General features: G+C 36.8%; 1 protein-coding gene across 5 annotated transcripts in view; it reads left to right on the forward strand.

Annotated features, from left to right (window-relative positions):
* The window catches only part of LOC107312724 (uncharacterized), a 397,430-nt gene that overhangs the window by 157,191 nt on the left and 220,399 nt on the right, over nt 1–19,840 (forward strand). Inside the window, exon 1 of one of the 5 annotated variants that reach the window (XM_085544595.1) lies at nt 18,894–18,982. The exons of the other annotated variants lie outside the window; for them this stretch is intronic. The gene's annotated coding sequence lies outside the window, so the exon portion shown is untranslated. Of the gene's footprint in view, nt 1–18,893; nt 18,983–19,840 lie in introns of those variants that run through there. 5 annotated transcript variants of the gene reach the window in all.

Consider the following 19,840-nt stretch of genomic DNA (forward strand, 5'->3'; position numbering starts at 1 on the left):
GTTTTGTGTTCTTTTATACTTTTCCAAGTATGAGGAAACAAACCATTAATGTAACATAACAATCACAGCTTTAAAACCAATGGATCTTTGGAAATCTTCAAAAGGGGCTAAAAAGGGATAGCTAAATTGTATAATTGTTCTGCTGGTAATCACCACCACAGAGAATATCCCTAGAGTGAAGTATTGGTTCTCTGCATGTGTCTTCTAATAAATTCAAAGTTTTTTGTTTTTCAAATGATATCAGCAGTAACTATGTTAACCTAATTTAGAAAAGTGCCTCCTTCTGCATGGTGTGACTCTGTGCAGTATCTAATTTAAAACAGAGGTGACAGTGGAATCAGGGTTTCTGCTTTGAGGATCCAAATCTTGTCTTTATAGAATCAGCCTCCTCTATTTCACCACTCTGGTACTTGAGTGTATTTTCAACAGAGTTTCTTTTTCAAGCCAGAGAATGGTAAACAAGAGTGTCTGTTCTTGCAGTCTGAGCATTATTCCTCTTCTTTCAAACAGTCACAATCCACAATAGAAGATCAATGCCTGGGAATTCTTGGTACCTGGATAGTTTAATAGATTTTCTCCTACTTTCTTTTATCCCTTTCCTTGTAGAGAGTTCTTGCTACAACATAGCCAGGGACTAAGGGCTCTCCTTTGCCTGCGAGTTTCATGTTGTGCTTTTGAAATATAGCTTACAATAGTCTGCTATAATTCCACCCTAAAAGACCAGAAAATGTCTGCATTTCTTTAGGTGTACTAGAAAATTCTTGCCGGGGATGCAGACAATTTTTGTATGTTTGGCAAGAGTGGAAGTGAATGTCTGCCTGAAATTATTTTTCCTTAAGGCATTTTCAGTGTTAGTCCTTGGTAGATATTGCTAGTGTCTAATATACTATTCAGCATAGTGAAAGCACTCAGCAGTTGTGTCTTCAGGAAGCACTTCAAAACACATGTTGAAGTCCCTGCGAGTTTGTTTAATTGAATTCTATCGTTTAATTCATCATCTGTCTAGTAAGGCAGTTCTGTTCCATCTTAGGGCATGTTATTGTGCAAAGAGAAAGAAAACTTTCAGATATTTCTTTATTCTTGTGAATCTGGTCCCAAGTAATAAGCAGATGCTTCAGTTCCTTTGAAGGTAACCATACATTTGAATGATGTACCCTTCGTAACTATAGGTGTAAATCTCCCATTCTGAAGGCAAGTGAGAAAGATGCAGCTGGTACCAGTTCATCTAAGACCTGACAAAAATAAAGTGTGCAAATTATCAAGGAAGCCTGATTTACTAACAATTTTAACAACAACTTTATAGTTTCAATATTGTTTGTATTCCTTTATGCCTCTTTGAAGTCGTAATCATATCTTCACATAATTTTCGACATATGTTACCATGCCATATTTTCATTGTAGCAATGGCTGCAGTCTGTTCAGTCAGTTTGATGTGATGAACCTCCTTTTCCTACTTCATTTTTCTTGTTCCACCGTAATTCTTCCCACTCAAACAGAGCTGATGCAAAAATAAGGGAGTGTGACTACTTAGTATGTACCAATACATAATCTCTTCTTGATGTTTACTCTGTTAACAGAGTCATGTTACAGGCTAAGTAAAGTAAATATTTATTTTGTTGTTGTTTTTTAACTGAGACTTTCTTATTTCACATATTGTGTGCTATAATATTCTGTAAAGAAATTTATTTGTAGAAGAGGGTGACTGCATGGGGTCAGCTGTCACAATGTCAGGAAGAGGGGGAGACTTACAAGGGTCTGCTAAAGCATACTTGTAGTTAATATCAACATTTAACAGTTATTTTTTAGCAGATATCTCTGATACTTTACAAAAGGTTTATTTTTCAAGAAAGCAGTATCTGGTACTATATCATGTTCTCTCTGAGAAACAGGCAAATTTTCTATTCTATGATTTTAATTATTTTTCCCCTACTGTACCAGGCAATACCAAAGCCTTAAGAACAAGTTAAACACTCTGCACAATTTTTAATTCAAAAGAGATGGTATGTTTACTTTCAAGCAGCAGAGCACCTTCAAAGTTACCTCCCTTCAATATATAATGAGTTTCTCTCTGCATGACTTTGCAGTGGAAAAGTTTGCTTAAAGTGAATTCATTACTTTTAGGTAGCTTTCCATGCTTGAAAATGCATCAGAGTTGAACTCTGATTCAACTGTGTTGCATTCTGAGAATTACTATCAGCAGCTCCAGAAAGTTATTATCTCCTAGGTACAATAGTGGATGCTGACTCACAAGAACTTCAGCATTTATAATTTTTCCTAAGTAGGTTTGTTTTTTTTTCCCTTGCCTCTGGCTACCGAGGAGAAAATTGTGGAGAAAAAATAAAATAAAATAAATAAAATAAAGAAGGTCTTTATGGCTAGCTCTATGGCTAGCTGTATTTCTGAGACTGCTAGAAGTTGCTGTGAAGAAAACAAACCAGTGTGCAAAGCTAAAGGACAGTGGTGACTTGTGCTGCAGCTCACCATGTGTGTTGTGCAACACAGGTATCTTTGCTATTTAAAGAAATCCAACAACCATCTATTGTGGATGATTCTATCACATACAGCATTACTTGAAAGGCCGAGTTCTTAACATAACTGTTACATGTCATTCCAGATATTGATGAAGAATGCTACATAGGATGGTATTGTTCAGTGTATTTGTAAAGAGAGAACAAGGCTACAGGCTACTAGCTCTCTCTGTAGGATCACCCCAAGCTGTAGGACAGATGAGATAATACAGGGACTGTAGCAAGTGACAATACTGCAGTTACTTGTATTTAGCAGAATTTAAGATCTGACCCTTGCTATGATGTCATCTGAACCAGCAAACGTTTACTGTGGTTTGGGCAGGCAGCAAGCAGAAACACATTGCAAGTTTTAATATGTTAAGGATCATTAAGTTGATTGTGTCAATTTGTTAAAGTGCCAAGTAATGATTTTACAGGTAATTAGACTTTAACAGGCAGAAACAAATTTATGTCCTTCTTGTTTTTATGGCACAGGTAATGATAGATGTACTATCATACAAGCTGTTGTTTTTAGGTACACAACATCTCTTAATGTCCTAAAGCAAATGAAATATTACATGTCAGGAACTGATCAGTGACTGTATAAAACACATTAGTAGCTTTTCTTCTTTTAGCTACTTTTAATCGAAGCTCGTTCATCATGTCATAGAAAGATGGAATGTCTTGGGTTATTCTTGCTACCCGGAGAAATGGCAGTGAACCTTTAAGGTCAGGAGGACAAGACAATAGTTACAGGTTATTACAATTGTTTTTCTATAGCTGAGCCTCATACTGCTGTAGTAGATTTTGTTTCATTTTCTCCCCACTATGTGAATACATAGAGAATAAGGAGAAGCGCGCTTCACAACTCAGTTTGAAAAGGAGTTTCTGTATTAATTTAGCTGTGCTGAACTGTTTTCTGTTTTTTGTACTTCTCTAGCACTTGTCTACCAGAATTGAAACAAACCACAGATATTTTTTGTAGAAATGTATTTATAGGAGCAGTAACGATTAGTGCCTCTTTCTGACACTATTACAACTGTGCAGCCCCAGTGATTATTCCAGCTAGTGTCTTAATTCTAGAAATTAAACTAATGGTAAATGCTTTCTGCTATTACCTGGATTCTGTACGTGGAGATTCCTTTAGTTTCTCTGAGATCCAGGACTATTAGCTCACAAAAAAAAATGTAAGATAGAAATTCCACTTTCTGTGCGATGCTTCTGATACAACTCGGAGGTTAATTAAAGATGGTGCAATGAGGCTGCTTCAGTTTTTCAGCTGCGTTGCTATTTTTCGCTGCTGGAGGATAACATGAGGAGAGAGAGTGTAGATGGTCCATACATTTTTCATTGCTTAGAGAAGATCTGTTTTTTGTTATGTTTGGCTTTTAACAGCATAGAGCTTCCTGTCAATCAGCTCTATTGTTAGTTGCATTGATTACTACTAAAATGCGGAGCTGTAGTCTGCCTGTTGTCTGACACTTCAGAAATTAGATGTTTACTTCAGTGCATTCTTACATGTAATTACAGCGTTGCTATTCATGACGATATAGTTAAAAATGTGTCACACCATTAGAAGAGCTATTTTCAGCAGTGAGTAACTGAATAATAATTTATCTGAGGCCAAAAGTGAGTAACAGTGTCATGTCAGCAGGTGTCCCTCACTGTCACAGCTACAAGAGGACAACCACCCCTTCTCCTCTCTGAAAATCAGAGCACATTGTGACTGTTTGCCTGACCCTGAGAAAAAAGCAGTTCCACAGTCTGTACACTAAAGGAAAAATAAGCCATAGTTTTCTGTTTCAGCCCTGAGTGGATGTGCTTCTTTGTAAGGACACTTCAGCTCTCATTTCCTTACAGTGGCCTAGCATAATGCTGTTCCATTAAGCAGGAATGAAGGACTAAGTGGTTCTTGCACACTTTTTAGCCCTGCATATCCACCGTAAACATAGCTTTTCTAATTTTAGAGGAAAATTGCATTAAGATGTTTTAATTAAACCAGTGTAAAGTAAATGTTATTTATGCGTTTAGCTTCAGGTTAGATACCTCCAACTACAAACCAGCCTGAGCGGAGCTGGCATGGGGGGAGAGGCTGTTTCTTTGTTTTTTGCTCAGCCAAGAGTGAGCTGTTCTGTATTACATAACACTGAGTAAACATGCCCAAAATATGCGATTTGTTCCCTGCTTTGTAAATCTGGAGATTTCAGCAGCTTCTATTTTTAGAGAAGCAAATTCTTCTTTCAGGCTACCCCGTCGTATGGCTTTTGAAATCAATATGGACTGAATTCAGAGCTTCAGTTCACTTTAGCAAAGCGATATGTAGAAACTGATAGAAATAAGAGATTCTCTTTAGGCTTTTATTATAATATATGATGGGAGAATTGTTGTTATTCATGATTCTGAAATAGAAGCAAGAGAATGGTAATTTGTAAAACTAATTGAGAAACTATTTGTTACCTTAAATCTATACACTACATTTGGTTAAGAAGGAAGGGATTACATTCTACATCTGGGGGGAAATACGTGCAAGTTTTTGTCATGTGCACTTAAATGAACTAATTCATTTGTGGCTTGTTTAAATTTTAAAATGTACAAAGAGAACAGAACTGTGCAGAAATTTTATTAGAGTTCCATAATGAGTACATCTCTGTGAGAACATATCCTGCAGTAAATTCTGTGGCCAAACATTAGTTATGTCTCTTGAAACATAGGCTTTTCTCTGTTCTGAGGCTACTCAATTGAGTTTGTCTACCAATTAAAATAATCTTATTCTGCTTTTGATCATGCCTCATCTCGTTGTCACTTGTTTGTATTATGAAACCAAAATGAATGACATTGTTAGTTAATATCACAGCAAATGATTAGAAGTCCTTTTGCAGTTTAGTGAAAACTTTGTAAATGTGGTTGTTTGGTCCCTGTATGGGTTCAAAAAATGACCAGCAGAACTGCCTATAGCCACACTTTTTATGTAGCTGTCAAGCAACCTCACTTGAAGTTTGTAAACATCAGTTGTTTGGCACAAGATAAAATACTTTTGCTGTATTGTTTGCATTCCATTGTAAGTAGTATTGTGACATTCATAAAGGGAAATGAAGCATCTGAGCAGGTTACAGGAATCCCTATCATTGAAGGCATGGTAGAATTTCCGTTATTGGAAATGCTCAAAGCTTAGTTGACATGACCCTGAAAAACGTGGTTTGACTTTGGATCTAACTGAAATTGTGTGTACTTTGCGTGGGTAGGTGGACTGGAGAACCCCTTTCAACCTGAAATGTTCTGACATTTGGAGCAAAGACATATGAAATCTGCCTATAACTTGGCAGATGAGTGTTAATATCTACCAAAATGTTGTTTACTTTGATGCAAAGTTATTTGTAACTGCTGTCTTCTGCACTGCCCAGCCACTGGAGATCAGTAATGACCTAGATTACTCCTGGAGTTAATTGAAAGGTCTGTTAGATCTCCAGATTTTAGAAATGATTGAGACACTGTTGCTTTTAGGAGTATATTTTTCATCAAAATGAAAAACCATTTGTTTGTAGCAGTTGGTCAACTTCAAATGGCAATTCTGAAAGGCTGCAGCTTTTAATTCCTCACATTTGAGGTCTGAGCACAAATGCTTCAGCAGTGGTTTAGTTAAGAACAAAACAAACCTCTCTGCGGCCATTTTCTGAATATTGCTATACCTATAACTATTTCTGTCTGCTTTATTATGCATTACTTATGCTTTCTTATAATGATTAAATTTTGAAATAAGTTGTTTCAATATACTAGTTTGTTTATACTAATAATGCTCTTAACAGCATTTAAATGTCTGGGCTATTGAACAGCAAAATAAATCTCAACTATCTAATGTAGCTGATGGTTTATTTTTCTTTACAAATGTTGTTAAATAGGCTTTGTTAGGTTGTCATCTGGTTTCATTTCATTTTCTTCTGTCTAGTCACAGAATGGTTCAGAGGCAATTTCATGTTATCCAACTAAAAAGCATATGTCTGCTTAGGACTGCAAAAGAGAAAGTACTTTCAGCAGTCAAATGGACATAGTTTATCTTTTTCTAGTCATAACCCATTATACTCTAATGAGTTGCTCCATGGCCCCTGCATGGCTCCTGGGGGTGTTTAAGGGAAGGTTTGGTGTAGTATTTAGGAACTTGGTTTTGTGAGCAATTCTGGAGGTAGGCTGATGGTTGGATTGGATGATCTTGGAGGTCTTTTCCAACCTTAATGATTCTGGGATTCTTGACTCTATGCCAATTACTTTCACAGCTCATCATATTCTATACTGCTGCAGCATGTTGTGTCTCCGTTCATTCATATATGTTACAGTATTTGTAAGATATAATGCAGAAGTATATTCCAACAAAGTCATTGAGTCAAAAGACGGGATTTTGTTTGCCTTTATTGTTAATGGCATGATTATGAAGGCCTCAGTGAAAGCCAGCATAGGCTACTCTGTTCTTATCAGGGTGATTTCTGCTGCAAATTGCTGTTTGAGGATTAATCCCTTCACCTTTTGTAATTCAGAAGTAATTTCAAAACCCTGTGAGAAATTTATAAAAAGTATTTTACATTCCTGGTGGGAAGAAGCTTTAAATGATTATCAACTCATAAAAGTCAAGATAGAGAGAGGATCTGCATCTGACTACATGGTGCCCTTGAGAGCTACAAGCTGGTTTTATTGGTCATTTTAGCTAAAAAAAAAAAAAAAAAAAACCACCAAAAAAACCCACCAAAAAACGCCTGCTGCCTTTGGTCATACTGCAATCAGGCAAAAAAAAAAAAAAAAAAGAAAAAAAAGAAAAAAAAGAAAGAAATTGTAAGGAGGCCTTGATATCCTGCTTTAATTTATAGCTTCCAAGTTTAATGCTTGTGTGAACGTATATTTAGCTTCTCACTACAATATAGTGTTCCCATATCTTTCCTTGCATATTTGACCTTTGGGCTAACAATGAAGAGAGTTGCTGAATCATGACTTTATCTGAAAAATCTGTCTTATTTTCTCCTTCAGTATTCTTTTCTGCTAGTAGTTACAAATTGTTGCCTGTCCTGGGAATGTCTGGGTTCCTGGCTTTCCGATTTTAATCACTCCCTTCTCCTTTTTTTCTGACAGTGGCGTTAAGGGGATGCACTCTTCTATCTCCGTGTTAATGCTGCCCTTTAAAGGTGTTCCATGTTTACTGAATGGAAAAAAAAATCTGTATTTTTGCCTGATCTGATACTTCACTGTGTTTTACTGCTTATACACATACAGTTAGATTTGCATTGGTTGTGTTGTGCTTTTTGGCGTGAAGTTGAATTTATAAATTGGTGCATCTGGGGCTTACAATTTCTTCTTCTTTTTTTTTTTTTTTTTTTTTTTTTTGTTAGATTGTTGAAATTTAGTTACATTTTTATGATTTATCACAGATTTGTTTGTGCCTAATTTCTTAAAGCTTTTCAACAAACTGTGCTCATAAAAGTCAATCTTACTCTTCATTAAATCCATGGAACACAGTCTTCCTTTAAGCACCGAGCAGTCAGATATCCCCTTGCTATAAAGTATGTGATGCAAGTCATAGAGAAGTTTCTTACTGAGGATATCAGCTCATTTATTTTAATTTTTAAATTTAAGAAATCTTCAGTTTATAGAAATCTAAATTTGTTTGAAAAAATTAAAATCTTCTGATTCACCATATTTTCAAAAATTCTGCTTCAGTTCAGCCTTTGCATGCTAGTTGTAATAGTGATAATATGTGATGAAACAGGTATTATGCAAATATATTTCCTCCAATTGTTTTCTGTTTCTAGAATGATTAAGACAATTGAGTAAGGAGGAGGAAATGAGTTTCATCATAGCAGCTTTTCTTCGCGTAACATTCTTTGTAGAGAATGTTTTAATGTGCTGAGGGATATGCAATTGTAACAACCACTATTATTTGAGTTGCTTTTATACATGCATAATGTATTTATGCTCTATTTTATGTAATATAAAACTCAAATGTTAACTGGGGACTGTGGAGTGCAGGCAAGGCTCATGTCAATTATACCATAATCAGCAGGCATTGTAGTAAGCTCCAGCACGCAGAGCACGGCATAATGTGTTCTGCTGCCTGAATCGACTCCAAGTAGCTGTGTGGTTATTTGCAGAGCACTATAGTTGCGTCAACTTTCACTCCACAAGAAAAAATTAGTTTTCTAATTCCATCACATAATTGATAGTAAAAGATAATAGGAATTGGTAATACAAGAGATGAATAGAAAGAAGTGTACATCAGTATTTTGACAGTCATTTAAAAGGTCAGAAAAACCTTTAACAGTGGATTCTACTCATTGGCAGAAGCCCTGTGCATATCGCTGCAAATGTTAAATAAATAATGTGGAGGAAAAGCATGTTTTAGTCAGGAAGTAGATTGCTTTATAATTGGGAGAATCACTGGCTAAACATCAGGGAAATGCAATTTCAGGGAAAAAAATCATGCCTATTTATAGTAATTTGTTAAGCACATCATATGGAACATACAAGGAGCTTTCTTATCCAGCAGAAATGGATATTAATACTTCAAGAAAAACAGTGGCTCACAACAGGCTTTTATTTCTATTTTGGAGTGCATTTTCCAAGCTTATTCATAGATGACTCCAAAAGTAATGCCTCCTATATATTTCCAGGGTAATTATGACAGGTACAAAGAGCACAGTAAGGTTATGTGATAGAGCAAATTCTCAGCTACAAGAAACTCTTATTCAATGTAGTCACCACTGTTAGTCAGTTTGCACAGATAGCTGATCAAGGTGCTCTTTTTTGGTGGTGTGATAGCTGTGCATGGCTGTGCAAAACATGGCTTGTCTTTTATGTCACTGTTGCTACTGCTGAAACACATCCCTTCATCTCATTGCACTCACATCTCCTCTTTCATCTTCATAAATGTCCATCAAGTGTCAACGTTCCATGTCAGATGCCATTCTGTCAGACTTCCCCACTGCAACCATCTGTCACACAGCAACAAAATAGAGTGGAATGTTGATGGGAAGGTTCAACCTTTGCTGCCATCCCACCTACATCTGCCTCTGATTGCATGGGCCAATGTTATAAAATAGGAGGCATTACTTTTGGAGCAGCCATTGTTCCCAAATGATGATGCTGTATAATAACATAGATGATCTTGCAGACATGGTAAGAAAACAATCTGCAACATGGTACTTTCCTGCTTGAGCTTCCCGACTTACCGCATTCACCTCATTCAGGGTTTCCACAACCCTGGACTTCAGCATAAAATTAGAGAAGTAGATTTTTTTTATGTCCTCCAGCCTCTGGAAACAATCTGCCTTTATCTTTTATTGCTAAATCTCACTGGAGGGGTTGTTAAAAGAATTACAGTGCCCTGTCCTGTGCTCAGGGGCTTTATCACTGTTCTCAGTAGAGGAAAAGACACAAGGGAACCACCTGAAAAGAGATCACTGATGTGCATTTTAGTGCTAGAAGAGTAGAGGAAAAGGTAGTGTGAGAGCTGAACAAGAATGTTGTCTGGAATTCCCAGAGAATATTTGCCGCATTTTGGTTTTTAATTTTTTTTTTTTTTACTATTATTATTATTTTGTAGTTATGCAATAAATGGAGGCACTTCAAAAGTTCAGAGATTTTAAATTGTTTGCAGTTTTCATGGCCTGTGTAAAGAATGAATGTGTGATCAGGGAGAAACCACAATAGCTCCGAAAGAAGTATAATGACTTTTTCAAAGTACTTCCTAAAGAGAACTGGTTTCAGACTTAAGGAAATTAGAAATTACCTTCTAGGCTGTGAACTGAATGTAAAATAGGCAGATCTGAACTACACCTGTGTGAAAGTTCTGCAGAGAAAATGTAAGGTTTGCTCCACCTGTGACAGCAGCTTCAACCAATCATAATCACTGTGGAGCTGATCTGCACTTCTTTGCTGTAAATGTGGGTGACGAGGTTATCTGCTCACTGAATAGGTGACCATTTCAGTTCACTGATCTCTCATACTCACTCAGTGGCCCTATAGGCACATTCCAAATGCTTTCGAATGCATGTTGCAATACCAACAGCACTGATACTATAGCAGTTGTTAAACAACTCTAAAATGGGCCCTAGTGTACTGAAAGGCATTTTTACTTGGATTTTTTTTACCTCTAGTAACTACAAGAGAAAGGAGGGCATTTCTATCCTCAACAATATTGAAACATAAGTAGATATGTTAAAGGAAAGTGAGTAAACACATACAAGAGGAAGCAACTGCTCAGGTGCAGAATCAACAAGGAAAGGAGCAGGAGCGTAGGTAAGCATTTGAAGTTGTGATAATTCAAGGTAACTGAAAATCGTTATATACTTTGCCAATATATTAAAGGTAGCTGGGCTTGCTGCCACACGTTTTAGAAGGAATTGTCTGGAATGAGCTGTTTTCTGTTTATTAGTAATAAAATGCATACTTAAATAATTGGAGAGTGCTGTCTAGAGGAAAATAGTAAATGGGCATCAGGTAACAGTTAAATTTGTTGTGGGAAGGCAAAAGACTGAGACTATAGTAAATATTTCATTTTGTAGCTATTCCTATTGCTACAATTTCAGAAAACAGAGCTTTGTTATCAGAAGAAGATGCAAAGCACTGTGTTTGGTGTTTATGGTCTATGTAGAGATCAGAGAAGTTTGAAACTATGTGTAAATCTCCACATGGGAGCACAGTGTATACTGATGAGGAAATAAGAGGTATTCTCTTTTAAATATGCCTATTATTTCCAAGTGAGAGCAAGTTTTGGCATAACCATGGGATTTCAACTGAAGGCATGAGGTCACTGTATAAGCCAAAATACATTAAGGTTCTTCACAGAGTAAGGGCAAGCAGTAATCCCCAAAAGGGCACTTCTGAAGAGCTGCAACATCCCATTACTTTCCAGCAGTCTCACTTCCATAAAAACACATTTGGAAAGTGAAATGTCATTTCCTTATGTAATTCTTTCTTAATGTCTCTTAAAATAGTAATCTCTTGACAAGTCTTGCTTCCAGTGTAACTAACTAGTAACCTTACTCATAGGTTGTACAGCCATAGGAGCGCAGGGCTGTCAGGTATCTCAGCAGTTATTTATGGCTGAACTTGTAGAGTACCATGCAGGCCTCAGTATTTGCCCAGCCTCTATGCAGAAGCTCATGCAGGTTGTGCTGCATGTGGGCCTTTTAGGAAGGAGGGAGCTGCTTATGAAAAGCATCTTGGAGCGACTGGGTGAATACATTTCTGGAGGGGGTCTTTGTTATAATGTTTAAAAACAATTGTTCTTTTTCATCTGAGCCCTAGATTAACCAAAGCATGCTAAAACTATTAAGTCAGGCATTTACTAAAAAGCCCTAAGAATTAGTTTAAAAATTGAGTAATTAGAACCATGCTGCGTTGACATTACTTTTCTGATATTACTTCTGACTGAAGCCTGGTCTAACTGCAATACTTTCATTAGTTGCTCTATGTAAATTATCCAGTAAAGAATGCCGTATGTTTTCAATTATATTTTAATGGAAAAGCCCACGTTATTTTCTTTTAGACTGTAAGAGTGGTAGATGTGCATAAAATTGGCTTTGCAATCATTTTCATTTGCAGAAGATTGGTTTTCTATAATTTATCTTTGTGAAGGGTTTATAATCAGCTAGAACTTAGATTTACATAAGATTAAAGTTATTTTTAAAAATACCTGTGTTCCACAGTACAATACAGTACCTCTTGATGAGCACTAGTAGCTGCAGTCTGTGACTTGAATGGAAGTAGGAACATGCTTCTTTGGAGAAGTCTTACAGAAACAAGTAATGGATACTGATGGCTGACAGCAGCTGAAAGAACTTCCATCTTAAGTATGTCTGCTTTCAGACCATGTGAAGAACCAAAAGCTGTAACAGTTAAATTGCATTAATGTTTAAATAAAAGATCTCCATTCCTAAAGTACACTAATAAAAAACAGCAGCACACCAGAAAAACTGTAGCATCTGTTGAGCTTCAGAAAGAAGATTAAATGAGAAAAGGAAATCATAATGCTGATCAGAAATAGCATCTAGTTCTGATTTTTTTTTCTTTATTTATATGCATTACCCACCTGGATTTTCTTGATTTGATTGTGGAGCTTTCCATTTTTAATGTGATTTACGCTGTGTGAATATATAAAACACAAGCACATCTTTTGCTCTGATGCTTTCCATGCGATGTAGATCTTTTGTGAAAACTGCAACGTTATTGACGGCTCACGCACACCTCTGTGATGCATAAATACTGTTATACTGTTTGACTCAAAGGAAAGAAATAACTGCTAAAACATGATTTTAGGGAAAACAAAATACTTTCATTTACTTGAGAATTAAAATGAAGAGAAAAATTAGAACCTTGCATAGCATTCTGGTAACTGGTTTGATTAAGGACAGTTCTGTGTAGATTAGTTGGTTCTCCTAGTATATATTTGTCTTGTTTGTAGTTTTTCTATTGCTCTATTAATTCTAATTTATACGTTCCTTTCACTCTCTGTGTAACTTGGTCCAAAATTCAGTTGTGTAATTAAAAGGTTCACTGGATGCCTGAGTGGCAATAGCTTCATGCTACCTTAGTCCAACAGCCATCCCCTCTTCTTTCTCTGCTCCTCTAAAGTAGTAACTTTTATAATCCTTTCCACTAGGTAGCTTCAAAAGATGTGTTTTCTCACTCTGAAACAGTCAAATGGAAATGTTACCATTTAAAATGAATTGTATATTCTCTAGCCAGAACCAGTGTCATACCACTTGAATTAATGGTGAAAAGTGCTTCCCATGATTATCCTGTGACTAACAGAAGATAAAAATGAGAAAGAAAATTGCAGCAGTTACTCACATAGGAGGAGAGGCTCATTGAAACATGCAGGGGGATCTAGCCGCTTCTTAATTGGGTGTAGCTCTGGTGTCAAAACATTAAGGGATAATAAACCATCAATGTTTGAGTAAAGTTGACAGGTTATACACCTTTGTTGACACTCATACTGATCCTGCAGAGTATGCAGATAGACCTAAGAGCTTCAGACATTGTGTTGGAGACAGAGCATCCCCTGCAAAATTAAATGGAGTTGCCAGAGTTTAGTGGCTACAGCCTAAGAGAAGACAAAGATGCTATTTTTTTTCAAAATGGTGAAATATTAGATGTCAAGATTGGTCATTTACTGGAGACAGCAATCTAGTTGTTTTAAGAGTAAAATAGCAAGGCTTCCAATATCAGAACAATAAGAAATAAATCCAAGCGCTACAGTGCTTTAAAACTGAAGAGACTGACAAATAGCATTTCATTTTTGAAATCTTTTTGATAACTTTTGTGGTTTGGGACTTACCTGGAAAGGCCTTACAGCTAACGAATATTCACACTATTTCATTCTGGGAGATGTGTTTCCATAAGGCAGAGAGTTACCATAGGTAAAGAAAAAATCTCGGTTTCTTTTTCCAGTGGCAAAGAAACAAAATCAAATCTAAACATTTGTGTTTGTGTGCATGCAGATTGCACACACACAATATATCCCAATTGAAAATAATTTTTCAGTATTTGATATGCAGCGTATGTTGTTGCCAGATGAATTACTGCGTTGTTCTGTTTGTTACAAGAACTTGTCTATTGAAAAAGTACACATGGTTAGTAGCATGCCACTATTTTTAAATTGGCCTCTCTAGCATTGCTTTATCAGGGAAATAAAGGCAGATCTGGGCTTTTTTTCCCCTACCCTTCTGTCCTCTCCTGTGTATCTGGCCTTCCATGGATCCCGTGTCCATCAGCACGCAATGTGCTGAGGTTCATGTAGCTCAATCTTGTGTGCTTTAGGGACTTTTGTTATGTTGTGGTTTGGTGTTTTTTTTGAGGAAGCCTCATTACCTACGTTATAGGTATAAATCTTCTGTTATTATGTGATTCAAGGAAGTATGTGGTCAAACTTTAGGAATGGGAAAAGATGATTGCTGATAATAACATTGTCTAGTTCTCTGTTGACACTCAGACATTTCATTAGAAACCTGCTAGAGTTCTCTTCAATCTAACTTTAACTAACTCATGGTATGATTTCCCCTTATGGACACCTGAGAAACAATGTGTAGAACATATATTCTTTTTCATCCAGTATCATAGAATACATGAAAATATGATCTACAAATATTTCTCTGCTTGGAAAGATGTTAGAACACTTTGGGTGGTGTTATTCCACTCTTTATTCATCGTTAACTAAGCATTTTAAATAAGTACAGTATTTACTTTTGTGATGATCATTCCTCCTCCCTCATAACATATTTTGCAGTTTTTCCCAGGGCATGCTTTTATCTGTGAATGATACTTAGCTGCTTAAACGCATCATCCAAATTTCCCTTAATTTTCACTGGCATCTTTCACTGTCACACTTGCATTCGTTTGCATGTATATACTGGTAAATGAAGGAATACTTATTGTGTCATTAAATTTCACTTAATATTTTTTTAGTATATTATGAATTATTAATTTCATTCTAGTTCTGTTTTCTACATCAAAATATTAGGAATAAATTTTACTCAGTGTCTATTTTTTGCTTTTTACATTTCTTCATTTCCATATTAGGAATGCTAAGAGCTTTCTATTTTCATAGACACTCTTTATAGAAAATGTTCCCACTGTAATTTGTCCAAATAAAAATTACAACTCGTTCTCCCATTGCATTTTCAGTTGTCTGTCAGATTACTTCAGTGTTAGCTGTGGTTGGAGTGGTGGCACTGTCTCAAAAGTTCATGATTTCATTTCACTGGATTTTGAATCTTCATCTCACCTTGTGTCTTGTTGATTTGCCTCTGTTTTTTACCTGTTTTAGTCCTGAGAGAAGAAGAGGTTCTTTTTAAGTATTTTTGTTTAGGTGAATTGTTGCTTATATGAGTTCTTAGTTCCCTCGTTTCCCATAAGCTTTCTCCCTGACTTAAGCACGCTGTAGATGTTTGCTGCTTATTGGATACAGATGACAGAGACTGTGCAACTTAATTTCTTACCTAAGGCCACAACATTCAAAGTCAGATTCTCTAATTGTGCAGATATCTGCTTAGGGACAATGCAAATGGGGTTGTACCACAAGGGCAAACTTGAAACGTGTGTGTGCATCAAATTGATAACATGAAACATATGAGAACAATCTCAACAGTTTGTATTCAGTTTTCACGTTCTGGAAATCATTATGAGAAATGTTCCTGTGAGGTTATTCTGTGGAACTGTAAAGCTGCCTTGCCTTTAGGAATACTTCTTTATGTTTGTGTCTTACATCTTGATTTGTGTACACAGACATAACTAGCAAAGACTTTTGAAACAGACTTTGTCTAATTCTACTGTCTTTGCTTTTCTTGTGGAAGTGAATTCTGTAGGGAAAACCTTATTCTGCAAATCCTCTGTTTCTTTTGTGGCTGTAACTAATTTTTACAGGCAATTCCATGGGAAGGGGATTTGCTTGAAAATGTTGGGTATTAAGAAGTTTTGAACCAAATACTTCCTGTACAGGCACTTTCTGTGTAGTTGCACAGCAAGTTGCCTCTCTGAAAGAACCTTGATCAAAGTTTTTTAATGCTTGTTCACACTATTTTTTTGGTGCAATGCTCTGTATACTTAAACTACAATATTCTGTCTGAGGGGAAGCAAATGACTGTGCCTTACTACCATTCCTATTTGGCCAACAAGAAATAGCAAGGAGCACAGGGGGCCCTTAAGTTGTTAAATCTTTCTGTTGCCTTTTGATGTAAACTCTGTGCAATGGTGGTATGTTCTGAATGCTCATTTTATCTCTACTTCCATCTTGTATTGATTCACCTAGCCACCAGTAATTTAATTCAGGAGCCAATTTTGGCTTTATGCAGAGAAAAAATTAAAAAATTATACATGTTCCTTCCATAACAGAGCTGCTGGGCTGGAAGCTGACTGTGCATTGCTGCTGCTTCAGTCTCACCAAGTCTATTGGTTGCTTTCTGACTACTAATAGTCTGAAATGAAGAACACTAAATTGCTTTTGTTTCCTGTACCATTTCTTGGTGTTGGAGCAGGAATGATTTATGAACCTCAGTCCCTAACGCTCTAGAGGAAGTACGTGCAGAATAGTCTTCGTGTAGTTCTTTCTTTGGCCTCTGCTAAGGCAATGGCAATGTTAATGTAGTGGGTAAGACTGTCAAGCCTCATCCTGCTAATGCACGATTTAGGGTGAATCAAGCTAACATTGGTATAACAGAAACTCTCTATGCATGGTTGTTTTTGTTCTTTCTTGATTAAATACTTTACATAAATAACAAGCAAAATGGTTAGAGGTAATAAAAATGAAGGTCTTTTGACTTGTAATGTACTTTACTATGTAATTCATATCAAAAGATATGAAAATTAAGTTTGGAATGCAAACAATAAAATGCACCTTTCATTCCAAACTTTAATAAGTTAAATAAACAGAGAAATTAGAATGAGGAGAACAAAGTAGAAAATCTCAGTATCAGATAAAAAATCAGAAGTCTTAGTAAAATCAAAAGCTGTCATTTTATCGTTCGCTATCATTTCGGTAATTTAATACTTTAGCTTATGCCACCATCTAGTGGACACTTGTCGAAAGAATCCAGCTCATTCTTCCAGACATTCACTAAGAAAGCTTAAAAATCTTGTGGGAGATGCCATAATGTCTACATGGTTTTGGCATAATGACTGGTTTAGACCTGTGCTTTGAAAACAGATTTTTAGAGAGGCAATTTGCATTAACATAAAAGTGAAAAGAGGATATAATGTCACTGCATCACACAGGTGCATTTGAAAGACTAAGCCAGAAGGATGTCAGCCTGCCCTTCTGAAGCTAACAATCAACACCTGTTATTAGAAACTTTGATGGGAGTGTTAAAAGTTGTAACTACCACGCTGAGCACATATTGCATGTTCACAGTGACACTCTGTAGGTTTGTAATTCTTAGAATTATGCCATTCTTTGTCTTGGATTCAAGTTCTACACACACTGCATCTGAAGTATGCCATTCTTCTGTTAACAATCTATTGTGCCCTTACTGTGTTTTTTAATAAGTTGAAAGAGATGAGTGACTAAATATATATAAAATGTTTCAAAATGCCAAACCTTTTAGTCGTATTTCTGTGGAATATACAGTCACTTACTTTGTAGTTGTGTTTTTGGCAAGCATTTTTACTCACTGCTGATGGGAAACAATGATAGAATACTGAGTTCTGCATGACTTGGGAAGGAATTAAGGAATTCTGCTGATGTATGGATGTATTTTTTGTGAGCTTACACATGCACACTCCCCCATAAAGCAAATATGAGTGGCTGTGATATGAAACCTCTTCACACTTTGGCTGGTTACCAAGAGAGGCTCCCAGTTCTGGCTGCAGTTACTGCCTTTCCCTTTCGTCCTCCTCATTCCAGAGACAGACCTCCCTTTCCAAAATCAGAAGTGGAATGAAACCAATAATCAGTGCTCTGGAAAATCTCTGCCAGCAAAGCAGTTTGTCACTTTAGAATCTGGGCCAGGGTAGAGTAGTAACTGTCACATGAATTTCATAGCAAAAGTTTTCCTGTGGTACCTCTTCACCGAGTCAGCCTGCTCTGAGGGTGTCCTTTCCCCAGGCACCAGCCTTGGCTACTATTTCTCTCTATGTACAGCCCTTGCAGGACTGTTATTCCCACTGTCTCAAAGTATAAGCATTACGCTTGATTTTGAAACAAGCCATTCATGTGGGAGGAGGCAAGGCACTTTATGGCACTCATTTGAGTTCAAGAGGGGATTAAATTGTCACCACAGGCAGAGCCACTTTGACTTCTGAAGACCCCCTTGAACTTAAGTCAGTAATTCATTAAAGGAAATGGAAGCCTTTATTAAATACTTTCATTTCCATTTTGCTAAACCCACAAATGAGCGTGTGAGAGTCCATTCACAACTATGCGTGAGCAGCTCATTTGCCTCTTGGCTCTGTCCCCTGGCCTGTGCCCCGACAATTTGCGCAGTGACGGTGGTGCACAAGCCTGTTATCGCTGTGGCAGGCTCCCCATAATAGTTTCTATAGTGATAACTTCAGGGCTCCATGGTAATGGACACAGGCAATTAATTTCTGTCTATCCTTTTTCCTTGCATAGTTTTACTACAGCCAAACCAAACGTCGAGTAGAAAAATCTTCTCTATTGTCCTCCTAGCCCCGAAACAGTAGATAAGCATAAAATCTAAGCCAAACATTACATCTCTGGAGATTTCACATATGACTAATTACAATTTGGAAGCCCGTATTCTTTTAATTAAGCACCAATTTTTTAACTGCAAATAGTAAGGACTGTAGTAGCTGAGTACCCTTAGGATGTCAGGCTGTGAATTTCTACCCCAGAAGTTGATCTGATAAGCGGGCTTTCTTTTAATTTCCTCCATGCTGTCTTTTGCAGGCTTTACTGGGGAAGAAAGAAATCTGGTGTCAGGTATTTAAAAGGCTGGAGGATATTCCTGCAGTCACACACCTCGCTAGTAATTTGCCCTATGGTGAGTCATGGAGATTTGGCATGATAATGTCCTGTCCAGTAGCAGCTTTTAGATTTTGCAGTGGGAAATCAAACCAGTCTGATGCTCAGCCAGATTTGTAGCTAAATTGTTATTCCTTGTGATAACTGCTATTGCTTCCTATTTGTCATTGCACTGGGCTTGCACATGCATCACTCTGACAGGTGCTCTTTACGGCAGTGTTTCTAGAACTAGGTCAAGGAGGTTGATGGGTAATTTGTGCCTGGAAGACCAGAAAGCATGATAATGGGAAGGGAGGTGATTTTGAGTGCTTCTGTCCAACAGTTCATTGATCTAGTGGTGTGGATTCTGATATGGTGTTTTCAGAGGCATGAGGCTGCCAGCTGCACATACAGTACTTTTTGGAAAAAATGAAGAAAAAAAAAGTCAAACAACCTGATTTGTGACTTGAAAATAATGAAATAAATTTCTTTTTGCTATGAATTTAAGCATTCATTATGGCTTCAATAAAATAGAGTTATCACAGAGTTCTGTGTAATAGTGTTAATGAGCCTTGACAAGAAAATACAATGTAAAGTCGGTCCGGTTGGGTGTCTGATTTGCATGTAAGTGACAGTTACATGCAATAATAAGATAATCTTTCACTAGTAATTTTCAGTTAAATTAGTAGCATTTATAAAATTAAAGTTTTAATTATGTAGCTGACTAAGTAGGGATCAGTCTGCAAAACCCTTCAGTTTAAAAGGATCAAATACAAAGAATGTAATTCTTTATCAGTGATTAGTCGGATCATTTGGGGCAGCAGCATATAGACTGACATTGCACTGTAAAAGCAGTAAGAACTACGGTAGCTTTAAAAGCATATCACTACTTTCCAAA

This window comes from Coturnix japonica, chromosome 4 (genome assembly GCF_054131305.1).
Source record: "Coturnix japonica strain WE chromosome 4, WE-NBRP24, whole genome shotgun sequence".
NCBI lineage: Eukaryota > Metazoa > Chordata > Aves > Galliformes > Phasianidae > Coturnix > Coturnix japonica.